A 24430-nucleotide genomic window follows, 5' to 3' on the forward strand; every position below is an offset into this window, starting at 1 on the left:
AGGTGGACTCCAATCAAGTTGTAGAAACATCTCAAGAATGATCAATGGAAACAGGATGCACCTGAGCTAAATTTCTAGTCTCATAGCAAAGGGTCTGAATACTTATGTAAATAAGGTATTTCAGATTTTTTTTTTTCTAATAAATTTGCTAAACTTTCTAAGAACCTGTTTTCACTTTGTCATTATGGAGTATTGTGTGTAGATTGATGAGAAAAAAAATCAATTTTAAAATAAGGCTGTAATGTAACTAAATTTGGAAAAAGAGAAGGGGTCTGAATACTTTCACAATACTCTGTATGTAATTGCATGTTACCAGGTGTTACATTGGGGGTATAGAGTTGAGACCCTTGTGATGCTATCATACCATTGGAATTCAATAGATCTCTCTTGAAAAAGGTCACAGAAAAATGTCAAATTCTGAGGAACGTAATTTCACCAATTTACCCCAGCATATAACTAAATAACTGCAATTGTGACGATTCCAGGTTTGCAGACTCGTGCGACATCGTCTCTCAGTGCGATGATGGCCTACAAAACACCACCATACAGGAATGAGTGTGACAAAATGACACTTGTGTATTCAGGCATTTCAGTCTATTTCCTAGTCTTCCCCCCCAACCAGCAACCAGGGAAGAAGTGTTAATAAAGGATGTCAAAGTGCCAAATTCCCAAACAACATAATAAAGCAGATGGCAAGTGAAGCCTAAAGAGAGAAATAAATAACATATGAGCAAATCAAAATACATGGATCCATCATCAAACCATAATTTATGAAAAATGTTCATGTTGGACCTATACTATGATAATTGTGTATGTTTCTTAATCCTGTGACAAGTCTGTCTAAATATCAATTCAGTAATAATACCAGGTGCACAACAAGTAGTGACGTCATCTTGGCAGTGGAGATAGCCCGTCAAATAACAAGCAAACAGACATCTTCAGTACATAAACAGGATATTCAGTACATAAACAGGATCTTCAGTACATAAACAGAATCTTGAAAAATGACTGGTACATCCCAGGTATGCGTTTTGACCTCAGTGTGTGGATTTATTTACCTGAGTTAGCAAAACAAACTGGGCAAATGGCCAAGGAAGAAGGAACAACACATTGCAAAGCACCAAGAATTACTAGGGATCTTCCTCCAGGGTTGGAACGCCTAATAAATGGTGCAAAGACTACAATATTATTTGCATTAATCATCAGTGACATGTATTCATTTATCTAAGTGTACATATATCTAACTGAATATTTATCTATAAAAAATCAATAGGGTTTTGAAAAGAGTGGTGAAGCCCAACATGGTTATAAATAGTTAAGATCATTGGCATGTGAACTGAAAATACCTGAGAATGCGTGTTCACAGCAGCATCTGCAGGACAAAGAAGGGATAGGAGAACCTCTCCCTCAGTGGTGGAGTCCACATGACCCGAGTGCTCTGGAATACATAGCATGAGTTGAGATTATGCACTGATATGATATTTTTGGCCGATACCGATATCCAATATTTTCCTTGACAAAAAAAATTATACCAATAACCGATATTTAACATTTTTGTGGGATTTTAAGGATTACAGTTAAATAGTTAACACACACACGGACGCAGCGGTCTAAGGCACTGCATCTCAGTGCAAGAGGTGTAACTACAGTCCTTGGTTCGAATCCAGGCTGTATCACATCCAGCCGTGATTGGGAGTCCCATAGGGCGGCGCACAATTGGCCCAGCATTGTCCGGGCCGTCATTGTAAATAAGAATTTGTTCTTAACGGACTTGCCTAGTTAAATAAAGGCTACACACACACACACACACACCACACTGACCAACAAGTTAATTGTTGGCATTTATGTACAGTATGTCCCCGTTACCAGTAAAACATAATCAAAACCTATTTTTTTCACTTACTTTGCTGTTCAGTTGTTTCATTCTTACCAGGATTTTTATGGAACGTTTGCATCTTTGTGCGTCAAAAAAGATACAAGTAAAATAACACTATTTGAGTGTCAAATAAGCTTGTTGACCAATCAGGACCTGGATATGACTGCACTTCACGTAAATAATTTAACACGTTCATAATTTTTGTACGTAGTTATTACACATTGATTACACTTATCACTCGTATTTCATATGTCACAACGATTCATCGATATGTATGCTATGATGCTGGTAAAGTTGTCTTGCGCACCTATAGTAGTGGTCATTAAAAAAAAGCTAGCTAGCTCATGGATGCAAACAATGTTCTTCCCCAAAAACATAGTAAATAGACATCTGTTTCAGTAGCTATAGTTAGTTAGCTGACTACATAGCCAAGTGTCATCATCTAAAATAATCTTAATTTATAAAACAGTTATTATTTGATTAATGGTGGTCGGACCCAACCCATCTATGTGAAGATAGCCACAATAAGTATTATCCACAATAGTGGAAAGTATGGCATAATTCTACTATTTGTATTAATTTGCATCACTGTCAATAACATTCTTTTATTTTGAAGGCAACCCGCAAATTCCACTATTGTGCCTAAGCCTTACTGTGGCTAGCTTCACAACACATAACCCGGTCCGGTCGAGCATCACTTGCCAGATGAAGCTAGCTGGCTGCTTATAACGTTAGCTTTGGGCAACAAGGTTAAGTAGCTGGCTAGCTATTTATTTTCATGAACTGAAGTTAAATTTCACTAGGCAAACAACAAGTGGCAACCTAGCTAATACTTTCTCACAAGGATTCCTAAATCATTGCTAAGAATAATGAAAATGACTGCAGGTTCTACTGGTAATTGTTTTCAGGCTAGTTGTATAGGTGCTAGCTAGGTACCAAGCTAAAGCTAGCTACCCCAGAAGTTGTGGTCGAACAAATTTATTACCAACGCGGTATTGTAAACACATCGTTCGTGGCAGGTGTTTGCAGACTTTTTTGTACAGCTTTGACAGTGCTACTGTATCTTTTGACACGCAAAGACCCAAGCGACGTTCCATAGTATGTATGTCGTGAAGCTAATAGCAGTGACGCTATTACTGTGTAACTCTGTTAGGGCAACATCTGAAAAATAGCGCACTTGGTAGTGTGCACCAGTGCTCGACCAGTCTGCAAAAGTCAACATCATCTACGACAGAGAACGGTTGATTGTCAAGGTCAATGAATTCCATTATCTTGGCTTTAATGGATTTCGCCTTAATTGCCTCACTGAAATGTTCTTACTCTTTCAAATGACTGCTCGACTCATTAAGTTATATAGGCATGCACGGTAGCTTTGACATCAGGTTTTTAACATCGGCGTTAAACCAGACATCGGGCCGTATACCGATGTTGGAATTTTTAGCTAATATCGGCTAATTCCGATATGTTCACCGATATATCGTGCATCCCTAGTTGAGATAGCATTCACCACCAGCCAACCCCCATGAGGGTCTAAGATAGTTTCCATACACTGTAAACAACAATCAATTTACTTGAATCTCAACAAAACATGCATTTTTGTATTTTATTTTACCTTTATTTAACTAGGCAAGTCAGTCAAGAACAAATTCTTATTTACATTGACGGCCTACCCCGGCCAAACCCGAACGATGCTGGGTAAATTTTGAGCCGCCCTATGGGACTCCCAATCACGGCCAGTTGTGATACAGCCTAGAATCGAGCCAGGGTCTGTAGTGATCGATCTAGCACTGCGATGCAGTGCCTTAGACCCCTCCGTCACTCGGGAGTACACAGCTCCAAAGTGCAAAACTCTCTCTTACCTCTCCATGGTTGAAGAGACACAGGACGGTGATGAGACCTCCAGAAGACAACTGCCACTGGAAAGAACCCCCCCCCCCCCATCAGATTCTCTCCTAGAGTGGCTAGGGGCACCAAAACAGCATGGATACCAAAGACCATGGTTTTATGGAGTACCATAGGGATAAACTAGCCTGGGTACCAGTCTGTTTGTGCCATCATACCACTACTTGTCATGGCTTACAACAAACCAGTGGTCATCGACTGGTCGATCTTTAAGGCATTCATAGTTGATCACCAAACAAATATATTTTTTGCGCTGTTGACGGTAGGTGCACTTGATTCAGAAGCCCTGCGCACCGGGTAAGCAAAGTGTTTCCCTTTTGGACCATTTCATTTGTCTGAAAACACAAACTCTTTCGAGCGTGCCTACTGCGCTGGCCAATCAGATAGCTCAAATCACCACGACCCTAGTCGTGGAAGCAAAGTTTGATACTAGACTTGAGATTTCATAACCTTTAAAACCATGACCAGAGAGAAACTGTCAAAGCATACAGCAAAGAGCTGCACTTTTTATGAGTGAGTTCATGTTTAAGTTTTTATTCAGTCAACACTGTTCTACATCAACACTATTGCAAAACATAAAACGCGCTTCTCCCTTCTTCCAATTGCACTGCCACCGCAATGAATAAGTAGCCAAGTGTATTGATAGCCCTGCGATTTCATTATTATTTGCAGCTCGTTGTGTCTATTTTAATATAGAGGAATATTTCACTTTCTCTGGTCATAGGGATTTTTTTTTTTTGTGAATGAGGCAGATGCAAATGTAGATGCAGATGCTGTGCGACTTGAGTTTCGCCATCAGGTGCAAGACGACGTACCCCCTCTCTGGTCAATCTCACCACAGGAAAGGAAGGAGAGAGCAGGGACCATGAGAGGCGGACCCTCTGCTGCGGTCTCCTTCCCTCCACTGAGATTAAGACAACTGGGAACTCTGAAAAAACGAGACCCGACGGGAAAAATAATCCAAATTAAATGATAGCCATTGTTTCTCTTACATCTTTGTTTGGTGAAATAAATAAATATCTGCACTTCCATATTTACAAAATGATCAATTATTGCTAGCAAAGTAATACCAGATAGTTCCAACTCCTACAGTGCATCTGGGAAGAGATTGAACCTCTTCAGAGCATTTGATCACAAGAGGGTACTCCATACAAATAGGATGGTGCTTTGATGAGGAATTTGAAATAGGACTAATACAGATCCTGACAAATAAAACCAACAAAATGTTTACAGCAATACCTCTGGGCTAAAAAGACGTTAGCTGACTTGGGCTAGTTGATCTGGACATTTCTATAAATAGCTCTCTAAGGTATGACTAACATTACAAGATTAACTGATGATGCACTACCCAATTTTGAAATTGCACCTTATGCATTCTACTATTACAACTTTCAAGAGTAAGTTTAACGCTGGACTGAGTTTCTTTTGGGGGAGCGGGGGAATCACTGCAATAGACTAATTACCTTCACATGTCTGCATCTGGCCATTGACTGCTGTGAGGCACAGTAGCTAGGTTATAGCCTACATACAGTACCTGCATAGTGAACTTACCAATGTAGAAGTCCAGCCAAGACAGCTGTCAAAAAGGGGCACACAGGTTTATCATCAAATTAATGAATACTCACTGACAGTCATTGGCTACTAATAACTATAAACTGGGTAGTTCGAGCCCTGAATGCTGATCGGCTGACAGACGTGGTATTTCAGACCGTATACAATGCGTATGACAAAACATTTATTTTTACTGCTCTAATTACGTTGGTGAACAGTTTATAATAGCAATAAGGCACCTCGAGTGTTTGTGGTATATGGTATATCAGACCGTATACCACGGGTATGACAAAACATTTCTTTTTACTGCTCTAATTACGTTGGTTACTAGGGGTTTGTGGTATATGGATAATATACCACGGTTAAGGGCCGTGTTCAGGCACTCCGCGTTGCGTCTTGCGGAGAACAGCCCTTAGCAGTGGTATATTGGCCAGTAACCACACCTCCCCGTGCAATATTTCTTAATTAGCTAATAGGTTCGTTAATTAATATTTGAGGTGAATATTGACACTTACCAAGAATGACTGATTCCAATGTTTATAAAAATCTCGCAGTTTATCTCGGATGAAAACAGACACGTTAACTCCCATCTTCTTTGGTTTGCAAAACTCATTTGAGAGAAACACATTTCCGTGCCTGTCGTTTGATGACATGACTGCCAAATGCAATGCCTTTACCCTTTCCAACATTCCGGATGACTTCCGTAGATTGTAACAATTACTCATCGTCCCTTTCAGAACTAAATTGGGCCTGATCGACTGAACTGAGTCATCAGGTTCAGACTTCGAGTCCGATAATACATAAAAAGATTACACAATTGCCACAGATACCAGCTAGGCAACTCGTTTCAGTATTTTCAACCGGTTATTTTCTTTGTCAAACTTCCTTGTCAAACTTAATGCGCTAACGTTAGTTTGGTAACTGGCAAGCATTTTTTGTGCCACTCAACCTCAGAGGACGCGCCGCAATTTATTTTGTAACCATGTAAACCCAGTATCAGGACGGTGGTGCAGTAGCGTTATATTGATTCATATAAAAAAGAAATACAAAATATTCATGTTTTTTTATACTGAATAAAATATTTTCTTAATAAAAAAAAAGAGTTGTCTGTTCTATCTGTTCTGATGCTGTGGGATTCTGTGTTTTACATTATAGCCATTACCATATATATATGATTAAATATTATCTGATGTTGGCTGTGTGAAGTATCTGGATTTGTGCACTTGAGCATCATCATGAGATTAAACAACTGCTTGCTACATCTACTTGCCTGTTTGTGTGTGTGTGACAAGAACTGAGTAACATGGTGTGACCTGCATGTTGCAAAACTGTAGATAACAGCCCAGCAGATGCTTTGTCCTTGTGTTTGTATGTAACAATATTGAGCACATGGTGTGACTTGCTGTATCTTACAAAGTTGTGATTAAGCAGGCATAGGGAGGGGTGGTCATCACGAGGTTTAACTGAGATGGAAAAATACTGAACAACACAATAGCAGGAACTGAGCAACTGTTATAACTAGGCTGTGATACCAGGACAGTAAGAATCTATACATCGATGGAGGGAGGACTCCAAGAAGCGCCAAGAGGTGGGGACCCGCCTGAGCGCCTGCGATAGGCTGAGCAAGTCTAAACCACGCTCAGCCTCTACTGTGATAGGTCAACAGACGGGTTGGAACAATGTCTATCACAGTATAAGAACAACTGTTTACGTACATCCTGTCAGTTCCCTGTTCTGCCCTGCGTGGTATTATAGCGAGCCCGTATATACGAAAGTTGCATTTGCCATTTATTGCTGAGCTAATAAAAAATAAATAGTATACAATCGGTGACTCATTGTTATATTGTTAGGGTTGCGTAAATTCAAATCTGGTATCAGGATAAATATAACAATGAGTCACCGATTTTATACTATGTATTTTTTATTAGCTAAGTAATAAATGGCAAATGCAACTTTCGTATATACGGGCTCACTGTAATACCACGCAGGGCAGAACAGAGAACTGACAAGACGTATGTAAAACAGTATTCTTTATACTGTGATAGACATAGTTCCAACCCGTCTGTTGGCCTATCACAGTAGAGACTGGGCGTGGTTTAAACTTGCTCAGCCTATTGCAGGCGCTCAGGCGGGTCCCCGCCTCTTGGCGCTTCTTTGATAGATGTAACTTGCTTGTGAAGAACATCCAGGCTCTCATGCTCCATACCGTTATCTCGCACCTGGCTCCTGTTATCTAACAAAAGACCGCTTGTTCTCGCAACACCCCGCTCTGAATGTGTTCTCCCCTCCCAACTCATTGAACAGTTCCTGTCTTCATGCTACTTTTCCATCATGAGAAAGGCCCATGGCCTTGAAACTTTTAACAATGTTTCAAGTCAGCTATGTTGCATAACACATACATACATCCACACAAGCCAACAGCAGATAATATTCAATCATATATATGGTAATGGCTATAATGTAAAATACAGGATCCAACAATCCCCCTGTTGACACCCGCCAGGGTGTCACCCATTACCCTTATTTCAGCGGTCCCAACATAGTAATGTGTTAATAGCATTACATGAAAATAACAAAAAGTTTATTATTAATAAAACATTATTATTATTTTTATTTTTATTTATTTTTTACAGAAAAACAGAAAATAAAAATCAACCAAGAAAAAATAAAAATCAAGTGATATATGCTTATGTCTCCCCCTGTTGACAAAAACAGGATAAGACTTTATTGTTTATTGACATGTAAGATGTAGGATAAAACTTTGGTCATGGAAAACAGAGTAAAGCAGAGCAAAGCATTATTATAAACCATCTGGTCCTCTCAGCTACTCCTATCCTGTACCAGTTGGGCTTCATGCCACACAGGGACTCCAAACCTTCACAACAGGGAGAACAAACATACTGGAAAGAAAACCTATCATAAAAAATGTATAACAAGGAACTGTAGTGGTGTAAAATTGATTCTACTACCTCACCCACAGCATACCATGGGTCATCCTCAGTCAGTCCCATCCTCCCCTGAAAGCTTGATTCAGTATCAGCATCTCCAATTGGAGCATCAAGCAAAGGCATCATGCCTGAAGCCTTCACCACATCTGTAACAGACTTCTTAAAACACGATATGATGCAAGCAGCACAACACATCAATAACAAAAATACACGAATTAGGGTCAGAAATCCAGTAACCACCATACCAGTGTACTTACCAAACCAGGCTCCCAACCAAGAGAACAGTCCAGACTCCTCCACCCCCGCCATGGTCCTCATCTCAGCAGATAGTGCATCAAGCCCACTAAGGGCCTTAGATATACTACCATCTGGACTGGTGTTATTAGGAATAAACGTGCAACATTGTTCACCGAACATCTTGCAGACGCCCCCCTGACTGGCAAGAAGCATATCCAAAGCAAGTCTATTCTGTCTGGCAACACTAGATGTAGCCACTAGATGTGGCCTCAAGCTGTTCAGACAGACCAGTGAGTGCATCACGGGGGTAATTCACAAAACACTGTTGATTATAGTAGATATAACTCATCCATGCAGTCTGTCTAGCATCCACTATGGCTGGACCTATAATAGGTAGTAAGTGCCAGAGTCCATCATTCCTACCCAAGGCATGAAACTCATGAGGAACCCCCACTGGCACTCCCAACAGGTTAGTGTGTATGTCAACTACATCCTCTGTCCATGGAGCACTACGTCTATGTCTCCCATGGGATGGAATGTTTTCAGGTCCCCTGGATACAGAACCCAACAGCTGCTCAGCAGTAACATCAACAATGGTCAGTGGAATTATCAAACTGGTCAGAGCACACGTACCTTGCCAGTCTCCTCTAAGAATGGGTCTCAGCACTCTTTTGGGTCCACAGATCCACCACACATCAGCCAGACCACTAGTTTGGTTTAGGCCTGTAACTCGCCAAGTGGAATTAATGGTTATGTTACTACTGCAATCAGCTTCAGGCAATCTCCCATAATCAATGCCATTACCTGTACCACAAGGCTCAAAGAGGAACAGAAAGTTGAATTGGGCTGAACCTGGTAAAAACCTCTCAGAATACACAACCACCCCTCTCCTTCTCCTATAGCAAATGGGTGTGTAGGCAGAACAGGTCTAGCATGACTACAAATAATGCAGTCCTTTCTTCTCAGGGTTTTAGCTGTGTACCTCATATAAGACAGCCACAAATTGTCACTACCATCAAAACCAGTCTCAGTGCCTAATTGATCAATAGCTGAATAGTCTCTAACATTAATTACCTGAATGGGATTTAACACAGTGGTGGCAGGTTCGGTCCAGGGGTGGTGGAGGAGTGTGTCTGGCCCTGGTTTGTCTGGGACCTCTGGTTTTGGCAGCACCTTAATAGAAAACACACCCATCGTGTCTGTCCCGGTCCTTTGTAGTCCGAGGGTGTAAGTGCCTGCATCAGAGAGCTTAATAGTTTTGATGGTTAGTAGGATTTCATCACCTTTACAGAGTTCAACAGTGCTCCCAGGTTTCCCCCATATCATGGAAAACCTATCCACCTTTGTGGGATCCCCTCTGCTCTAAGGATACCCTCTTCTCCAATCCTAGAACTGTCCCAAGTTGGTTATCATGTAATCCCCATACGGACACCCTCCCAATTTAATATAATTTAATTTATAATTTTCGTCCACTTGTTCTGTAGACATACATTCAGCACTCCACGGGTCAGAACCTGGAATCCGCTGGTACCTCACCATCTATTTCCATCGATTTCTCCAGAGTCCTGGAAATAAGGCCTCATACACAGGGAATTAGACAACAGCCCCATAAAACTAAACAGTCACACAGGTGAATGTAGCCCATAATACAGTGATCATAATATTTTTTCCCATTTTCCGAACATACTTATCAAAACAATTAGTCAGAGAAGTATCCACCCCAGAGTTTTCTGCCAAACCGTGCGCCAGGGTGGTCAAACCAGCTGAGGCTTCGGGCACTGATTCCTCCGGAGCTGTGTTATTTGGGATGTAAGCACAAACATGGTCCCGATAATCACACATACTTCTCGCTTTTCAGCCAATAACATATCTACTGCAATTCTATTCTGCCAAGCCATCAGGCTGGTTGCTTCAGTCTGTTCTGCAAAACCTTTAATAGCATCTCTGGTATAATTGTTAAAGCGCTGTTGATTATAATAAATAAAATTAATCCAGTCCACATCTGTGGAACCCCAATGTTATCAATGTATACTTTGTCCTTCCATACTGGGTGAGTGGATTCATATAGCCCTCTCTCTCCAAATGAGCTATGACCTGTGTCCACGATCAATATGGGAACCTGCACCGATATATGACATAATGGCTCAGTGTCCTAGACTGCCATGTAGTTAGAGACTCCATTTTGGTCTACATAAAACTCCATTGAGAGATCCTTCCCAACCTCTACTCTAACTTCCTGTCTACCCAGATCTAGGGATCTCTTATGCTTATTTTGGAACAAAATCCTCATCGTCTAAACCATGGGTCAAATTACCACTCTCCGCATACTCAAGTAGGACGTGCTGTATCAGGAATATGTCACCCACGATAAGACAGCTCAGACAAACAGCTTCCATGTGAAGCCCCACCCTCTCCACGAGAACACATCACTTAGCAAGAGCCAGACACATCTTCACTTCTATGAACAAAAACAGGGGTGAAAAGACAGGGAGGGTTACTTCATTCGAGAGATGGCCCCCGGAATTCTGTTAATTCCAGTTCTCCTCTCGAACACTGTTTATTGTTTGATAGGGTTAGAGTGTCTTACCCTCCCGCCGTGCGATATGAATCCGGGTAGCTCTTTCAGCTAGCTGTCACCAGGAGTCCTTGGTATGGTCCCCCCAACAAGCCTCTGGGACTGGATTGAGTGACTTCACCTGTAGTTCACCTGTAAATCATAAAATCCTGGACATACAGGCTTGGTTAACAAACAGTTTCTCATATTTTTTTTCTGATTATATCTTTAACTTCTATGCCCATTTGTTAGCTACATTTTTTTTTTTAATTATTAGTTTCTTATCCAATAGACCCCATCCTATCCTATACCACAATTTACCCATCCCCCTTTTGATACCTGGCTCTGCCCAGGTAACAACCTTACCTACTCTAAACAATGATTTAGGTAAGATTAGTATATTATCCTTCTGTTCTGACATTATCATGTAGGAGCGCCCCTTTCATTTTCCACATGTCCAATTCTCCCTTTTGTCTCCACTCAGTAACTGTTATCTACACATTCTGTTATCTTTGCCTGTCCTGGCTCCCCTTCTTAAAACTTCTCCTCTCTGCTCTCCAACCTTCAAGGTCTCTGCAGTGCGGGGGAGGGCTCTTCTGTCTGCCTTTTCCCCTATCTGTCTGTAGCTCTTTTTCTCATGTTTCCACATTTTAACTAAATGTCTCACTGTTTGGCTTTATCTAAACTCATGTATTTTTTTTTATTTTTTAGAAAAACATGTCTATGGTGGCAATTTCTAAAGTCCTTATATAGGTTAATTAAACTCCACTATAATTAAGTTACCTTAAAAAATAAATAAAAACATTTTTTAAACTTTTTTTTTTTTTAAACAGTATTACCCATGACCACAAATTCATTATTCAAATGGCACCCCCTTGTGGCTGATCAGACCACCCGGGAGAGTCATGAAAGCGGGTTACACCATCCCCCTACATTCGTGTTCCATACCATATTAGACATATTAAAGAACCCTTTATCCTTCAAATAAAATAAAAATCACTTGTGTAATTAAAACTCATAAAATAAAAAACTCATAAGGTTCCATATGTGAGCGTGCCTCTTTAAATACCATGTCTCTGGGAATGTGGAAATCCCCTTAACCCAAACGTTTACTACAAAAACAAAACCTAATAATTATGATAATCCCCTCAAACTCAAATAATTTGTCTCGATGTTTCATGTTTTATTCGTGTTTCTCCAAATTGTCTCCCCAAAATACTTCTTAAATACCCAGCCATTAGACACACACACAACTGTGATAAATGTGCACTGTCCCTTTAACATAAAAACCTCAGCCTGTAATCCCCTCTGCGGGCCTTTCATTGTTCCCCATAATGAAAACAGATTCTAATGTTAGTATACCTTAACCTCCTGTTTAATTTCAGTGGTGTTATCTGAACAATCAAACCAAAATCAATAACCGGGAAGTACTTGTGTAAATGAATTAAAATAACAAAATAAATCTACCTTATTTCTCAGCACTTGGTTAGAACACCACTCCCGTCTTACATCGACCACACCCGTCACCCCGTACCTAGTGTATATCTTATCTATTACTCAGTGGCTCAATTAATGTTTAACGCAAGTATGTTCAGATGTTGATTATGTAATTCTACAATATTAGTATAGTTCAAACCTCATAATATAAATCTACACACAGAATTTTACGTTAATAGAGTTTAACACTTTTTCCAACAGTCATGCACACCCCCTCAATATTCTATGATATAACTCTCATCAGCAAGCCTGCGACTTTTTCAACATTCTCACCGGTACCAGCTCCAACTGAAATACCTAATGTACCACACTCGCTTGGTCCCCGACCTCATTCATACCGATATTAGTCCCCGACTGAATATCAAGCGTATTTCATGCACACGATTTGAGTCTCACAAATCTTCATTTACGCCAGTAAGCTTCAACTTACACCATACACACACAAATCTTCATTCACCCCAGCAAGCTGACCAGTGGGAGACACAATGGCCACGCCTTCTGTCCTTTCTCTGTACAGCTTCTCACCCAGTCTCTTCCACTCCTTACCCTCTCTGCCTTCATTCAATTCTAGAGTGGACTTCAGCATTTTCAACACCTTTTCTATATTCAACGACATTTTATGTACACTACAATACTGTCAACAACCTATGCCTTTACTAAAACCCAAGTGGTACCCTTTCCATACGGCTAAAATCGGCCCCTAATTAGGTCTAAAGTAAGAACTCAATTATGCACTGTGGGTCCCCTAGGGTATTAAGTAGTCTAGTGTCCCCCGGATTATCACCTTTACTTCAATACCAAATGTACAAAATAAAAAATACAATCACTCCATATGACTAACGTGTCAACCGGATCACGTTTCTAGTACAACTTAATGTCTCATTCAAACTTGGTAGTCAGTGTGACGACTTTACTCCCCGATGTACTTCACACACACCTATGCTTTGTTAGGACCTTAGAGAGACCCTATCCATACGGCGAAATCGGTCTCAAGTCCAATTAATCAATTTAAATATCCGTCATTCACACTTGGCCCTGCCTAGTACATCACATTCACATCATATGGCTTTCCATTCGCACTTTGGTGGTCACTCGTTACCCACCACTCATACATGTAGTCCCAGACCATCCAGTCACACTTTTATAATCAACTAGAATGAATCATACATGTAGTCCCAGACTATCCATTCAAGCTTTGGTGGTCACCCGTTACCCACCACTCATACATGTAGTCCCAGACTATCCAGTCACACTTTTATAATCAGCTAGAATGAATCATACATGTAGTCCCAGACTATCCATTCAAGCTTTGGTGGTCACCCGTTACCCACCATTCATACATGTAGTAAGTGTTCTCTGTTACCACCTACCAGCCAGGCATACTAGTACATCCCATACACAATGCACCATTAAGTATTGTCGATCAATAATAAAATTGCAGTTGCCAACGGAGATATTACCTTCTCAACTATTTTCCAATCTCAATCTCATCATAATAGTTTAAATTTAGTAATTTACATCAAACAGGTGTCTCACAAAACTAAATTTGGATAAGTCCAATGTGCAGAACTTTAGTTTTTCACAACAGGTGTCTGCTTACCTCTTTTAGTTGACCGGTCAGGATTTGTGAGACACACCGTCCGAAGACAGTCCTGGCCAATCGGCCGGACAATTTCCAGCGCCGTCCTTCTACCAGATCACGTCGGTGGTCACCAAATTGTTAGGGTTGCGTAAATTCAAATCTGGTATCAGGATAAATATAACAATGAGTCACCGATTTTATACTATGTATTTTTTATTAGCTAAGTAATAAATGGCAAATGCAACTTTCGTATATACGGGCTCACTGTAACACCACGCAGGGCAGAACAGAGAACTGACAAGACGTATGTAAAACAGTATTCTTTATACTGTGATAGACATAGTTCCAATCCGTCTGTTGGCCTATCACAGTAGAGACTGGGCGTGGTTTAAACTTGCTCAGCCTATTGCAGGCGCTCAGGCGGGTCCCCGCCTCTTGGCGCTTCTTTGATAGATGTAACTTGCTTGTGAAGAACATCCAGGCTCTCATGCTCCATACCGTTATCTCGCACCTGGCTCCTGTTATCTAACAAAAGACCGCTTGTTCTCGCAACACCCCGCTCTGAATGTGCCCCCCTCCCAACTCATTGAACAGTTCCTGTCTTCATGCTACTTTTCCATCATGAGAAAGGCCCATGGCCTTGAAACTTTTAACAATGTTTCAAGTCAGCTATGTTGCATAACACATACATACATCCACACAAGCCAACAGCAGATAATATTCAATCATATATATGGTAATGGCTATAATGTAAAATACAGGATCCAACAATATTTATCCTGATACCAGATTCGAATTTACACAACTCTAACAATGCTCACGACCGTTACCAACAAATGAACGCCAAGGTTCCATTTTAACAGATTACGCGCCAAACACATCACAACAAATATGATTTAGGGTACTTTCCAACGGATTTCTTGAAGTTTATATTAAAATAATACACTTATTATACAATTTAACAATTATTGCAACTATACAGACAGTACATACTTGATCATTCTTTCACACAGAAATAGGGCTCATTATCATTGTAATAAACAGACAATATTACACAGCGATCAATGTTCTCCATCTTCTTACAAGTCATAGTTTCCTATACTACAACGACTGAGAAGATCATACTGAAGAATATTTAGATCTCATGACATTGAACATTTCAAATGATGTCCTTTTCCCCCAAAAGTGTCATTATGTTGTTCACTTCAACGCTTTTTTGTCTGTGACAGTTCAGTTCTTCGGTAGTGCACTGTGATCCGGTAGATTGTACAATGATTGTGTAGATCTAGGGGTGAACTCGCTGGGCATACTAAAGATAGTGTATTCAGTCCAGTCACTAGTGCCATTCTGACTTCCATGGCTCATTGCCTCAGTTGGCAGCATTTTGGGGGGCCCCTCAGGTATAAGAGACATGAAGAACGTGACAATAAATGACCAAGTTGTAGAGAGGAAGCCAACATGGGGAATACCATTGGGATCCTCTGGTCCTTCCTCTCCACTGTCCGCATCGTCATCCCCTAAGCCGTCATCCATCACCTGCTCCTGTGTAGGTCAAACAACACAAACTGTAAAAATGGATCGATTTTTTCCCCCTCTTACAATTGTAATCATTCACCATAGCAATACCATATTACGTTACCAGACAAGCATTACATAAATCATGCATCACTGCTATTGCAAATTATATTACTGTATCATTCCAGGGGTTCTGTCCTGACATTCAAAAGCACTTAAACTAGAGTTAAAAGGTCAGAGGTCACAGATGACCTACCGTCTCTTGGAGGTCATGATGAAGGTCAGCCTCCATCTTGTCCTGGTGGGGCCCGTCCCCAGGGTTCCGAAGTTCGTTCTCCGGGTTAAAGGGGGAACCACGCTGCTTGGTGCCTAACGAAAACACAGAGAAACAGCCAATAACAAACCCTGTGATACATAATGGGTGACCATTTCATAACACATTTGTTGGGTCAAAGAGCCAAGAAGACCTGGATAGAAATGTATAGGGTTAAAATAAAGTAATCAGAACAATCTCACTTTCCATTTACACAATTTGTACAAATACACTTAGTATACCAAACATTAGGAACACCTTCGCTAATATTGAGTTGCACCCCCTTTTGCCCCCAGAACAGCCTCAATTCATTGGGGAATGGACTCTACAAGATGTTGAAAATGTTCCATAGGGATGCAGGCCCATGTTGACTCCAATGCTTCTCACAGTTGTGTAAAATTGTCTGGATGTTCTTTGGGTAGTGGAACATTCTTGATACACTCTGGAAACTGTTGAGGGTGAAAAACTCAGCAGTGTTGCAGTTCCCGGTTTAAAGACACTTACATTTTTTGTCTTGCCCATTCACCCTCAGAATGGCACACATACACAATCCATGGCTCAATTGTCTCAAGGCTTACATATCAGTCTCCTCCCCTTCCTCTATACTGATTGAAGTGGATTTTAAAATTTAACTAGGCAAGTCAGTTAAGAACAAATTATTATTTACAATGACGGCCTACCCTGGGCCAAACCCGGACGACGCTGGGCCAATTGTGATGCACGGCCGGATGTGAAGCAGCCTGGATTAGAACCAGGGACTGCAGTGACACCTCTTGCACTGAGATGCAGTGCCTTAGACCGCTGCGCCACTCCGTAACATCCATAAGGGATCCTAGCTTTCACTTGGTCAGTCGGTCATGGAAAGATCATGCTCCCAGAGCTGTATAGCTATCTCTTTCGATATTGGCAAGACAGCACATACATCGAGTTCTGGGGCAAGTCTAGTATGTCACCGCTAAGGACACACAGCATTAATTTGATAGGGTGCAGGGAAATACTCACAGGTATAGCAGCAACATGGCGCCAATCACCATGACGAAGCGGCTAAAGGATGAGTAAAAGTAGACTATGCTGAGCAAGATGGTGGCGCATGACACAGTGTACACCCAGTCCAGCCAATCACAGTTCTGATCCTCGTCGTTCAGCAGCGCCTTCCGCTCCCTGGGCGTTCAACTGGATGTTGGGGTCGCCATGGCGCGCCTCCAGGGGAGGCGGGTTCAGAGGATCTGATTGGCCAGGCTGGGCCGAGAGCAGGTCAGGCCTGAGATGGTGAGACGAGGCAGCCAACATCTGACTGAAGGACGAGGGAGAAAGACAGAGAGAGAGAGAGGGAGAGAGACAGAGAAAGGAGAGAGAAATTAATGTAAAGAGAAACTGGATTAGTAGCTAGGTTTCCATCTAATTGTTGACAGATTTCATGCGAATATTATAAAATCCACATAAAAAACAATATTTGTGCACGAAGGCGTTTCCACCGCCATTTATCGCACTATTCATTTTCACGACACAAAAAGACCCATGTCGTACAAACATTTTCTGTCGACAATTATGAAATTGTATCGACACTTCCTCGTTCCATCAGCATGGTCGTGACTTTTTTTTCCATGAGTCAGATCATTCGTCCACCTGAGAACCTGGTTTGTTTTATATAGAGAAGATCTGAAAGTGAGATCATTGTGATTGAATCTCAGTGATTCCATGACACAGCATGGGTAATTGAGCATATTGTCACACAGTTATTGGGAGACAGCAGACTTACTAGTGCATGTAGTACTGCCGGGCGTACACCTGCTGCCACCACAGCAGTGTCATGGGATTGTACTGTATGTCAGGGTAGGCTGGCATGTTGGTGGGAGGGCCTTGCTGTGGCGGGAACTAGTTCCACATGTAGCTGCAAGGTAAGTACACAGCTGCGGGGTAAGGGGTTTGGGTATTATCAGAAGACAACAAGCACATTAACACATAAAAACACACACAAATCTATTGTGAAGTGAGAGCTCTCAACAGTAGTTCACCTCTTGGCCAATCATAACGTGTCCAGAACTAACCGTGTTGGTGTATAAGGACTTACCCTTAAAGGCAGGGTGTGGTGCATGGTTAGGGGCGGGGCCTGTCCGATGTCTCAGCCCGTCAAAGCTCTCTTCAGAGGAGGTTGATTGACTCTGGGAGGGGACACTGGGGCTCTGACCCATCTGAGAAAACAGACAAATACGTTTGGAACTCTACTTTTTTATTTCACCTTTATTTAACCAGGTAGGCCAGTTGAGAACAAGTTCTCATTTACAACTGCGACCTGGCCAAGATAAAGCAAAGCAGTGCGACAAAAACAACAGAGTTACACATGGGATAAACAAACATACAGTCAATAACACAATAGAAAAATCTGTATACAGTGTGTGCAAAACAAAGTAAGGAGGTAAGGCAATAAATAGGCCAATAGTGATTACAATTACAATTTAGCTATTTACACTGAAGTGATATGTGAAGATGAGGATGTGCAAGTAGAAAATACTGGTGTGCAAAAGAGCAGAAAAACAAAAACAAATATGGGGATGAGGTAGGTAGTTGGTTGGATGGGCTATTTACAGATGGGCTGTGTACAGTTGAAGTGATCGGTAAGCTGCTCTGACAGCTGACTCTTAAAATTAGCGAGGGAGATATAAGTCTCCAGCTTCAGTAATTTTTGCAATTCGTTCCAGTCATTGGCAGCAGAGAACTGGAAGGAAAGGCAGCCAAAGTATGTGTTGGCTTTGGGGATGACCAGTGAAATATACCCGCTGGAGCGCGTGTTACGGGTGGGTATTGCTAAGGTGACCAGTGAGCTGAGATAAAGAGGGGCTTTACCTAGCAAAGACTTATAGATGACCTGGATGGAGCCAGTGGGTTTGGCAACGAATATGTTGCAAGGACCAGCCAACGAAAGCATACAGGTCGCCAAGGTGGGTAGTATATGGGGCTTTGGTGACAAAACGGATGGCACTGTGATAGACTGTTGGCTTCCTCTCTACAACTTGGTCATTTATTGTCACGTTCTTCAATTTGCTGAGTAGAGTGTTGAAGGCTATTTTGTAAATGACATCGCCGAAGTCAAGAATCGGTAGGATAGTCAGTTTTACGAGGGTGTTTGGCAGCATGAGTGAAGGATGCTTTGTTGCGAAATAGGAAGCCGATTCTAGATTTAATTTTGGATTGGAGATGCTTAATGTGAGTCTGGAAGGAGAGTTTACAGTCTAACCAGACACCTAGGTATTTGTAGGACATATTCTAAGTCAGAACCATCCAGAGTAGTGACTCTAGTCGGGTGGGCGGGAGCGGGCAACAATCCGTTGAAGAACATACATTTTGTTTTACTAGCATTTAAGAGCAGTTGGAGGCCACATAAGGAGTGTTGTATGGCATTGAAGCTCGTTTGGAGATTTGTTAACACAGTGTCCAGAGGAGGGCCAGATGTATACAGAATGCTGTCATCTGCGTAGAGGTGGATCAAAGAATCACCCGCATCATTGATTTATACAGAGAAAAGAGTCAGCCCGAGAATTGAACCCTGTGGCATCCCCATAGAGACAGCCAGAGGTCCGGACAACAGGCCCTCCGATTTGACACACTGAACTTTGTTTGAGAAGTAGTTGGTGAACCAAGCGAGGCAGTCATTAGAGAAGCCAAGGTTGTTGAGTCTGCCGATAAGAATGCGGTGATTGACAGAGTCAAAAGCCTTGGCCGGGTCATTGAAGACGGCTGCACAGTACTGTCTTTTATCGATGGTGGTTATGATATCATTTAGGACCTTGAGCGTGGCTGAGGTGCACCCATGACCAGCTCGGAAAACAGATTGCATAGTGGAAAAGGTACGGTGGTTTTCAAAATGGTCAGTGATCTGTTTGTTAACTTGGCTTTCAAAGATTTTAGAAAGGCAGGGCAGGATGGATATAGGTAAATAACAGTTTGGGTCTAGAGTGTCTCCCCCTTTGAAGACATGGATGACCGCGGCCACTTTCAAATCTTTAAGAATCTCAGACGATATGAAAGAGAGGTTGGACAGACTAGTAATAGGGGTTGCAACAATGGCGGCGGATAATTTTATGAAGAGAGGGTCCAGATTGTCTAGCCCAGCTGATTTGTAAGGATCCAAAGTAGAAGTCCTAACCGACTTGCCAAAACTATAGTTTGTTAACAAGAAATTTGTGGAGTGGTTGAAAAACTAGTTTTAATGACTCCAACCTAAGTGTATGTAAACTTCCAACTTCAACTGTATGTATGTATGTATGTATGTATGTACGTACGTACAGTGGGGAGAACAAGTATTTGATACACTGCCGATTTTGCAGGTTTTCCTACTTACAAAGCATGTTGAGGTCTGTAATTTTTATCATAGGTACACTTCAACTGTGTGAGACGGAATCTAAAACAAAAATCCAGAAAATCACATTGTATGATTTTTTAAGTAATTAATTTGCATTTTATTGCATGACATAAATATTTGATACATCAGAAAAGAAGAACTTAATATTTGGTACAGAAACCTTTGTTTACAATTACAGAGATCATACGTTTCCTGTAGTTCTTGACCAGGTTTGCACACACTGCAGCAGGAATTTTGGCCCACTCCTCCATACAGACCTTCTCCAGATCCTTCAGGTTTCGGGGCTGTCGCTGGGCAATACGGACTTTCAGCTCCCTTCAAAGATTTTCTATTGGGTTCAGGACTGGAGACTGGCTAGGCCACTCCAGGACCTTGAGATGCTTCTTACAGAGCCACTCGTTGTCATGCTGGAAGACCCAGCCACTACCCATCTTCAATGCTCTTACTGGGGGAAGGAGGTTGTTGGCTAAGATCTTGCGATACATGGCCCCATCCATCCTCTCCTCAATACGGTGCAGTCATCCTGTCCCCTTTGCAGAAAAGCATCCCCAAAGAATGATGTTTCCAGCTCCTTCTCCCATTCCTCCTCTGGATCATCCAGATGGTCATTGGCAAACTTCAGACAGGCCTAGACATGCGCTGGCTTGAGCAGGGGGACCTTGCGTGCGCTGCAGGATTTTAATCCATGACGGCGTAGTGTGTTACTAATGGTTTTCTTTGAGACTGTGGTCCCAGTTCTTTTCAGGTCATTGACCAGGTCCTGCCATGTAGTTCTGGGCTGATCCCTCACCTTCCTCATGATCATTGATGCCCCAGGAGGTGAGATCTTGCATGGAGCCCCAGACCGAGGGTGATTGACCGTCATCTTGAACTTCTTCCATTTTCTAATAATTGCGCCAACAGTTGTTGCCTTCTCACCAAGCTGCTTGCCTCCTTGTCCTGTAGCCCATCCCAGCCTTGTGCAGGTCTAGAATTCTACCCCTGATGTCCTTACACAGCTCTCTGGTCTTGGCCATTGTAGAGAGGTTGGGGTCTGTTTGATTGAGTGTGTGGACAGGTGTCTTTTATACAGGTAACAAGTTCAAACAGGTGCAGTTAATACAGGTAATGAGTGGAGAACAGGAGGGCTTCTTAAAGAAAAACTAACAGGTCGGTGAGAGCCGGAATTCTTACTGGTTGGTAGGTGATCAAATACTTATGTCATGCAATAAAATGCAAATGAATTACTTAAAAATCATACAATGTGATTTTCTGGATTTTTGTTTTAGATTCCGTCTCTCACAGTTGAAGTGTACCTATGATAAAAATTACAGACCTCTACATGCGTTTTAAGTAGGAAAACCTGCAAAATCGGCAGTGTATCAAATACTTGTTCTCCCCACTGTATGTATGTATGTATGTATAATCATCTCAGAAGCAGTGTGGATTACAATAGAAAGTAGGCCTAGATAAGCCATGTCTGTTTGTGCTCTTGCCATCTCCATAGCTCATTGTCAAGCCATTTTTGGCATGACAATGAGTTGGCATGATAGCACAAACAGACTGGTACTCAGGCTAGCCCAAGGTGTGCTGGGATGATGAAATGTGTGGCAATCAATGGATGTTGCATGCATACCGGTAAGTCACCATGGAGCTCGTAGAGGGGACTCCAGGGGCCTTGTTACTGTGGCTCCTGAGGACCTTGGGGGACCCAGGAGGGGTGGTACTCATCCTGCTGTAAGAGTCATCCATTGCCATTAGCAAGGACAGCTACACTATTCCATTAAAATACAATTGTCAAAGTAATCAGCTTGACTTTAAGAATGTAAATCTAAGATGAATGCATACACTGCCGTAATCTCTGAACAGAATATCAGGTGAAGATGAAATATAAGAAAATAAATGCAGCAGACAGACCTTTCTGAGCACATCTTTCAGTGTTAAGTGATCCAAGAGCAGCTTCCCAGAATACACCAGCCTCGGGTCTTTGGAGCTCTACAATGAAAATCAGACAGCTCAGAGCATAGAACAGTTTATTTATTATCTGACCCTGCTGGTCATCTATGAACGTTTTGAAAAAACGATTTGGCCACATGCACTCTTAAATCTCAGTTTAGTTCATCAGTTAGACACAGGTTTTTTTCTGGATCAAAAGGGGGCTTAGGTAGCCTGAAAAAAAAACACTTGGGCCGTATGCCCAGGGATTACAATGGCAGAAAAATCCCTGCGACAGGTGTTAGGAAACCAAGGATTAAGTTAGTAGGGTAATGACAACGCCGGGAAGCAAAGAAATAGCATACATAGAACAGATCTACCGCTTCTTACACTGGCTTTCAATGAGAATGACAGATTTATAACTCACATTTCTATGTGAATTTGGTCAGGTCACCCAAAAAGTTACACATTGCCGCTTTAACAAAGAAGGCTGTCACCTGGTTAAAACTATTATGGTAAACAGTGATAGATGACACTAACCAGAGAAGTTGGAGAACACACAACAGGCTGAGATTACCAGACGAGAGTGATTTTAAGTGCTCAGTGTTTACTGAGCAGGAACCATAACGAAATCAGAGAACAAAGGAATCTCACTGCCCTCCTTCCAGCCAGACGTCAAATCTACACCCTTTCAAGGCAAGAATCTTTTCAAATACAGGCCCAGCACAACCTTTCATTATTGCTTTATCCTCCTCCTCCCACCTCTCTTTTATCCCCATAGTTAGTTATTCAAGGTTATTCAACTGTGTTTGACATTGTTTTGGTCGTGGTGGTGGGTTTTAAAAATGAATCTCCATTGGTAATAGGTTTACATCACATACATTAGGCTCTCAATTTTAGTAATATGATGTGACATGAATTCAAAAGTGTTGGCCTAGATATAAAACGGATGTTTATCCAGGTTAGGAAATCATCACTGTGTAGCAAAAAGCAATTGCAGGGGTACATAGGATGTTAGTGCAGAAAATGTGACGGTGAATTCAGCAAAGACTAAATTAAGCTAGATAAGACTGTCAGTATTCTGCAGTCCTTTTTTTCCAGACAAATAAACGAGGTAAATAAAACACACGGCACGGTTTATAAACCTATACTACTAATTGGCTCATTCACATCAAAGCAAACCCGAGCCAGGTTCTGTTTCTCTCTCCAACTAATAGGATTAAGCACACTCTTTGAAAAATATTCACGTCAACAACGGATTCAATTCAAATTCGTCCTGGACTACTTGGCTATGTATCCTACTTATAGCGAACTCCTGCATCAGATCACAATGCATCCAGTCACTTGCACCTTTGTACTACAGCTAATCCCCACTGATGGCTGCTGTAACTGTGCATACAAATGCAGCCCAGGAAGGAGTAGGCCTAATCCACTGGGCACAGATGTCAGTTCAACATCTAGTTTTGATTTACATTTGGTTGAGTTATCAACTAAAGTGAATTCAATGTGAAATCTACGAAACATTTCACCATGTCATTGGATTCAGGTTCAAACTTGGGTGGGGGAAAAAAATAGACTACGTTGATGATTTTTTGCAAATCCAATTCATTTTCCACATTAATTCAAAGTCATCACAGATTTTTTGGGAGGGTTGAAATTACGTGGAAACCATGTTGATTCAACCAGTTTTTGCCCAATGGGAAGTCAGTAGCAGTTTGACATTTGTGACACTGATAGTCTGCCTATATAATGTTTCAGGGAGAGCGACAAATTGTCCCAGGTGGCTGTAACCTCCATTAATTAAACATTTAAATAAACAGGGAAGTGATTTTCAGAATCAAGACATCCCACATCAGAGTGGACATGGCTCTATTGTTCTATTTTATTTCATCTACCATGCAATATATTTCTAACTGAATGTTCAAACCCCATCTGAACCAATTATTTTTTTATATACATTACTGATCTGAACAGACCTCAAGGGAAATGAAAACTGAGACCAATCTCACTGTATGTAAGCCATAACCTACTCACCGGTTTACTGGGATATACATGTGAGATATGGGTTTTTAGTTTATCCACTGTCCAGTTCAGGAAGCAGTTGATTGTCTGGTCATCATACTTCTGGTCGGGTGCCTTAATGACAAGGATAACAGGACTGTCGGCAACACCCTGGTCCAT

The 24430-nt window shown here is 41.6% G+C and overlaps 1 pseudogene; it reads right to left on the reverse strand.

The window, feature by feature from the left end:
• Positions 1 to 1360: 1360 nt before the first annotated feature.
• LOC115132584 (homocysteine-responsive endoplasmic reticulum-resident ubiquitin-like domain member 2 protein) lies at positions 1361 to 24430 on the reverse strand (annotated as a pseudogene).

The sequence above is a fragment of the Oncorhynchus nerka genome, linkage group LG7, assembly GCF_034236695.1.
Source record: "Oncorhynchus nerka isolate Pitt River linkage group LG7, Oner_Uvic_2.0, whole genome shotgun sequence".
Classification (NCBI taxonomy): domain Eukaryota; kingdom Metazoa; phylum Chordata; class Actinopteri; order Salmoniformes; family Salmonidae; genus Oncorhynchus; species Oncorhynchus nerka.